General features: G+C 43.7%; 1 protein-coding gene across 3 annotated transcripts in view; it reads left to right on the forward strand.

Annotated features, from left to right (window-relative positions):
- The window catches only part of LOC117952318 (protocadherin-1-like), a 142248-nt gene that overhangs the window by 48546 nt on the left and 87719 nt on the right, over positions 1 to 5983 (forward strand). The window lies entirely within an intron of this gene.

Raw genomic sequence — 5983 nt, forward strand, 5'->3', positions numbered from 1 at the left:
AGAGAGGAAGGCAATCACTCACTTGTCCTCGATCGTCCTCTGAGAGAAAGAGATGGAAAGAGGGAGAGAGAGAGGGGTTGGGGGGGAGGTTTCGGCTAACAGGTATTGGTTTCGTGCTGACAGATTTTCTCTCACACACACACACACACACATGCTGACACACACACACACACATACACACACACACACACATATGCACTCTGCACACACTGTGCTGTTCACACCTTGTGTCAACATTGGTCTGTTTTGCACACGGCGACCTTTGACCTGGACAGCTTTATCTGCTGGGAAACAAACATATGGTGGGACAGTAAGAAGGAGAGAGACAGAGAGAGAAAAGGAGGTGGAAGAGCAAGGAGGGGAAGGATGGAAGGATGGAAGGATGGAAGGAAGGAAGGAAGGAAGGAAGGTAGGACGGGACAACGTAATCTCACTCCCAACTCGTATAATACTCTCAGCGTCAGATACGATCAGACGACACCGAACGTATTTATTTGGAGTCGCTATTCATGAAATTCCATCAAATTTGACTGTTTCCATGAGGTCTTTTTCATTCAATATCACTTAATTTGAATAAAAACGTGTTGATGGAAACATGTCTACTGTTTCCCAATGACCTAAAGACGAGTTGTTTCTGGGGGTATCCAACAGACGTATCCTCCACCCTCCGGTTTCCTCATTCTCCCCTCAAAAACAAGTGCAAAAGGCAGACTATGTAGGCCTGAAGCCCCGCCCTAAAATTGGATCATACCAACTCTACAATACAGGGGTGGCTCATGTGACTTGACAGTTTAAAACAAGGTACATACAGCCAAAATTAATCTAATATACTAGACATTAACACACTTCACAATCAACATTAACTATGAGGACTGGCTAGGTCAACAGGTGTGAATAGTATTGTTATCATTGACATAAAAGTAGGAACTCACTATTTTTCCAGGTCCGTCTTTTAGCGCTAACATAGGTAGCGTATTGCTACCGTGACGGCAGCCCCTCACACTGAGTTTTCTTCGTCTTCTTTTTATTTTAACAGTCATACTGAAATTTGTGAAAACCAATAACAATAACCGAAGATGGGAATCATTTCAGAAAGTTTTAGCTATCTATGGTATCTATTGGATGCTAACGTTAGCTCAAACACCATTCAACTGACAGCCTTTTCTTGTGTTTGATGCTAGCTTCTAGCTAAGCTAGCAGTTATTTCAAAAGGTTTTAGCCATGATAGTTTGATTGCTAACGTTAGCTTAAAACACCATTCAACTGACAGCCTTTGTTGTGTTTGATGCTAGCTTGTAGCTAACCTAGCAGTCATTTCAACAACGTTTTAGCTATGATAGTTTGATTGCTAACGTTAGCTTAATTAAAACACCATTCAACTGACAGCCTTTGTTGTGTTTGATGCTAGCTTGTAGCTAACCTAGCAGTCATTTCAAGAACGTTTTAGCTATGATAGTTTGATTGCTAACGTTAGCTTAATTAAAACACCATTCAACTGACAGCCTTTGTTGTGTTTCATGCTAGCTTGTAGCTAAGCTAGCAGGCATTTCAACAACGTTTTAGCTATGATAGTTTGATTGCTAACGTTAGCTTAAAACACCATTCAACTGACAGCCTTTGATGTGTTTGATGCTAGCTTGTAGCTAAGCTAGCAGGTATTTCAAAAAAAACGTTTTAGCCATGATAGTTTGATTGCTAACGTTAGCTTAAAACACCATTCAACTGACAGCCTTTGTTGTGGTTGATGCTAGCTTGTAGCTAACCTAACAGTGACCCAACTTCGTTTAATAGGTCAATTTTTACTGTGTTGACGTTACAGAAGTCAGTAGCAGTAGCATCTAAGATGCTAACGTGCAAAGTTAATTAAATCTGCACTCTCCTCACATTGGTCAGTGACACCTCTTGCTAGTTAAAATACTGTACGTCTCGTCCCAGAGCGTTAAAGTGAAGCCAAAAAGTCCCGGCCAAGTGCGTCTAAATTAAGATGACCAGATTTCTCAGACAGAATCCAGGGACATTTTCAGCTCAGAAGCGGATTTACCCCCAAAACACGTCATGTTTTTGTTGTTGTTGTAAAACTTAAAATGGGGACACGAGACCTAGAGCTGTTTCCCCCCAACAGACAACATCATGGAGAGGATTTCTAAGGAGGTCGACCATTCTGTTGACGATTAAGATCCTTTTTTAAATCATAAAAGTCCGCGAAATTGCGTTGGCTAAACCCACCAGACTCCATGTAAATAACCAGTGATTTAAGCATAGTTTAACACGGCTTTCTAAAACATCTCTGAGCTCGTCTTAAGGGACTATCGGCTCCGTTTGGTCTGTGTTTTCTTTCTTTCGTTCCAATATCGGGTCTGTCAGTCACGGTGAAAACCGGGGACATTTCCGGGGACAGATCCAGCCGGGGACAGGTCACCAAAACCGGGGACTGTCCCCGAAAACCGGGGGCGTCTGGTCACCCTCGTCTAAATATGACGCCAAACAGCCAGACGCTAAAGGAGACTTTTTGCCTTAATAACAACCGCCCAAAGGCAGTCAACCAAGCGTCTCTTTTTAAAGAAGGCCGGGAGTGAGAGTGAGCTGGAAGGGACAGGCAGAGAGGAGTGGAGGAGAAAGAGAAAGAGGAGTAAGAGGTGAAGGAGATGAAGAGGAACAGAGCGGTGTTAAAACAGCTGCACTTAGTTTGCACATCTGGACACACTGTTCTCAGCGTGTGTCGAAGATTTAATTCCCTGCGTGGAGAGAGAGAGATGTTTGAATTTTAATGCGATGGGATGAAGGTGTCATTCACAGCTCAGTGACAGAGAGGTGTGTGTGTGTGTGTGTGTGTGTGTGTGTGTGTGTGTGTGTGTGTGTGTGTGTGTGTGTGTGTGTGTGTGTGTGTGTGTGTGTGTGTGTGTGTGTGTGTGTGTGTGTGTGTGTGTGTCCTGTTTGAAATTCTGCTCGTCTGTTATCCGACTCCATCCAAGAAATCCAGAGAATGAAGACGAGCTGATAGAGTCACAGAAACCGGGAGAGAGAGAGAGAGAGGGAGGGCAAGTGAGAGTGTGTGTGTGTGTGTGTGTGTGTGTGTGTGTGTCATTCAGTGTAGAAGTACAAGTTCAAGGTACTTTCACTTTAACTTGAGTATTTCCATGCTCGGCTACTTTGTACTTGTATATTACATTTTAGAGTGATATGTCGGCACACGATCCGTTCTGCACATGTGCAATATTTCGCACATGTGCAGATATCACATCACGATGAACGCAGATTTACGATGTGTTCCCATAGACAGTTAAAGAAGGTCTGTTCACCTCCACCGGAAAGCTAACGACGTTAGTTTAGCTAACAGCTAATTCGGCTAACCACTATCTAAGACAGCATGTAAAAGACCTTCAATACTAAAATCAAATAACCGTTTAAATATATAACAGCTGTTACTTGTGCTCATTCAAAATACAATCACTCTATACTTGTCTTTATTATTACTGTAAAGTCTTAATTTAGCTGGAGCTGCTTTTCCCACCGTTTAGTTTGAGTAGCGTAAATTTTAGGCCGAATCAAGCTAGCGGTTAGCCAAATTAGCCGTTAGCTAAACTAACGTCGCTAGCTTTCCGGTGGAGGCTAGACGCAGAACCGCTACTGTGGAACAGATCGTGCAGCGCCGTAAATCCTCGTACATCGTGATTATCATCTGCGCATGCGCTAATTCATTCGCACATGCGCACGACGGATCGTGCACGATAATTAATCTGTCGATTACGTGGGATTCTTTGTTTTTATCTGGTCCAAAATGCTAGAAAATCAGTGTTTCCAAGAAGATGGCATACTAATTGGCGTGTCATACGTCTGCCAATTAATGAGATCAGTCTGTAGATTGAAACACTTCCCAAAAACTGTGTGAAAGTCCTTTTGTTGAAGCGAACGTGGCTCGTAGAACTCGTAGCACTCGTAGCTCTTACGATCAGCGCCACACTTCCTCCCTTTAGTCTGTCTGTTTCCCGCTCTGAATGCTCCTAAGTAGCTTCTGTGTGTGCGTGAAGGTGACGCTTTAAACAATCAATTAAACAGACGATCCCAACCGTGGCTCGTTTACGACCACTCAAACAGGTCCGGCAGGTACACGGCGTCTGGAGAAACAAATGTTAAAATGGCCGCAGTGTAAGGGATGTAAATAAATAACATTTAAGACGAGCACATCACGGAGAACATTACCCTGAGCAAAGTCATAAAGCCTGCATCAGATGGGACTTTTAATGTCTTTTATTGGCGAGGGGGGGGCCTCGCCTTCGCCGCTCCCGAGAGACATGCCTTTATTCATCACTCGCCTCATCACTCCATCCGTCTCTCTTTCCCTCGGTCTGTCCGTCTCTCCTGCGGCTGCCAGCTGGCGGCGGCGGCGGCTCCGCGGGCTCATCAATAACACGGACTGATTGGAGATTGATAACGGCGACTGACAGAGAGGAACCTGTCCGTCTGACTGATTATCCGTCTGTAGAGACACAGAGAGGTCTTTAATTGTGCTACATGCAGGTAGAAACACGGTTGGAAGGACATGTTGCTACGCTAACTGTTTCCCCCTGCCTCCAGTCTTTGTGCTAGGCTAGGCTTAACGACGTTGTGTAGTTATTGATTGGTATCTAATGTGAAATTGGTCCAGTATTGAGTGAGAATGCTGTAACAGGCAGCTGTGAACTGGACTGCAGTTTTACCCAAACGTGCATCGTTGTTTGGGTTTTTGCCGCTGACACTCAGATTAATTTTAAGTGTCTGATGACATTGTGGAAAAGATCCCTACAGAGATAGACTTTTTTGTTAAAGAGTAATATCCTTTTTAGTTTAACAAGAAACAACCCCTAAATCACCATCGCCAACCCACCAGACTCCATGTAAATAATCACTACTTTTAGCGTGTATAGAGCAGCATATCTCCACCAGACTCCATGTAAATAATCACTACTTTTAGTGTGTATAGAGCAGCATATCTCCACCAGACTCCTTGTGAATAATCTGTCCTTTTAGCGATTATAAAGCCAGAATATTTCCACATATAAATGGATGAATTAAGGTTTTATTTTAACCAAACCAGAGCGGTGATTGTTGGAACAGTGGAAGGACAAACCAAGAAGGCTTTTACTAGTTTTATTTTGTTTCTGTCGACTTTGAATGAAGTGTGTTTTACAAATTATAAAACTGCTGTTTATTTACATGGAGTCTGGTGGGTTTTGGCTGTTGCATGTTAAACAAAAAGGATCTTACTCTTTAACGTAAAAGGTCCACAAGGATTCCTTCCCATAATGTTGTCAGACACTCGAGCCGCCTGCACACGATCCTCAGTCTTGTTTATGTGCAACCAACTGTGTGTATGTCTCAGGTCATCGTGTGCTAAAAGAACTGTGCGTAGAGACATGACACTGAAATGCATCATCTCATCTGACTTTGGACAAGATGGTTGAATGTCAGACTTTACATTTAAGATTAACGAGAGGGGAAAAGCTAAAAATGTTGAAAGAAAAAAGAAACAGCTGGCAGTGGATGTTTGCTCCGAGCCAAACGTCCATCACTCCATCCAATCAAAATCCATCAAGTGCAGTTAGTGCTGTGTCTGTGTCTGTGTCTGTGTCTGTGTCCGTGCGTGTGTGTCTGTGTCCGTGCGTGTGTGTGTGTGTGTGTGTGTGTGTGTGTGTGTGTGTGTCTAACAAAAGGCTCAGCAAAGAGCCATTAGTGAGATGGAACGAGGTCCATAAAGATGGAGGAAAGAAGTATTGACTGCCATTTGTCTCTGTTGGTGGGTGGGTGGGTGTGTGTGCGTGTGTGTGTGTGTGTGTGTGTGTGTGTGTGTGTGTGTGTGTGTGTGTGCGCGTGGCCTTTTGTTTCGGGTTAAACAAAGCCAGAGGTCACACTCGTCAACATTCTGCAGCACAAGAGGACAAAAGATTCCAGCTGTTGGTTTTTGTGTGTGTGTGTGTGTGTGTGTGTGTGTGTGTGTGTGTGTGCG

The sequence above is a fragment of the Etheostoma cragini genome, chromosome 10 (genome assembly GCF_013103735.1).
Source record: "Etheostoma cragini isolate CJK2018 chromosome 10, CSU_Ecrag_1.0, whole genome shotgun sequence".
NCBI classification, from domain to species: Eukaryota; Metazoa; Chordata; class Actinopteri; order Perciformes; family Percidae; genus Etheostoma; species Etheostoma cragini.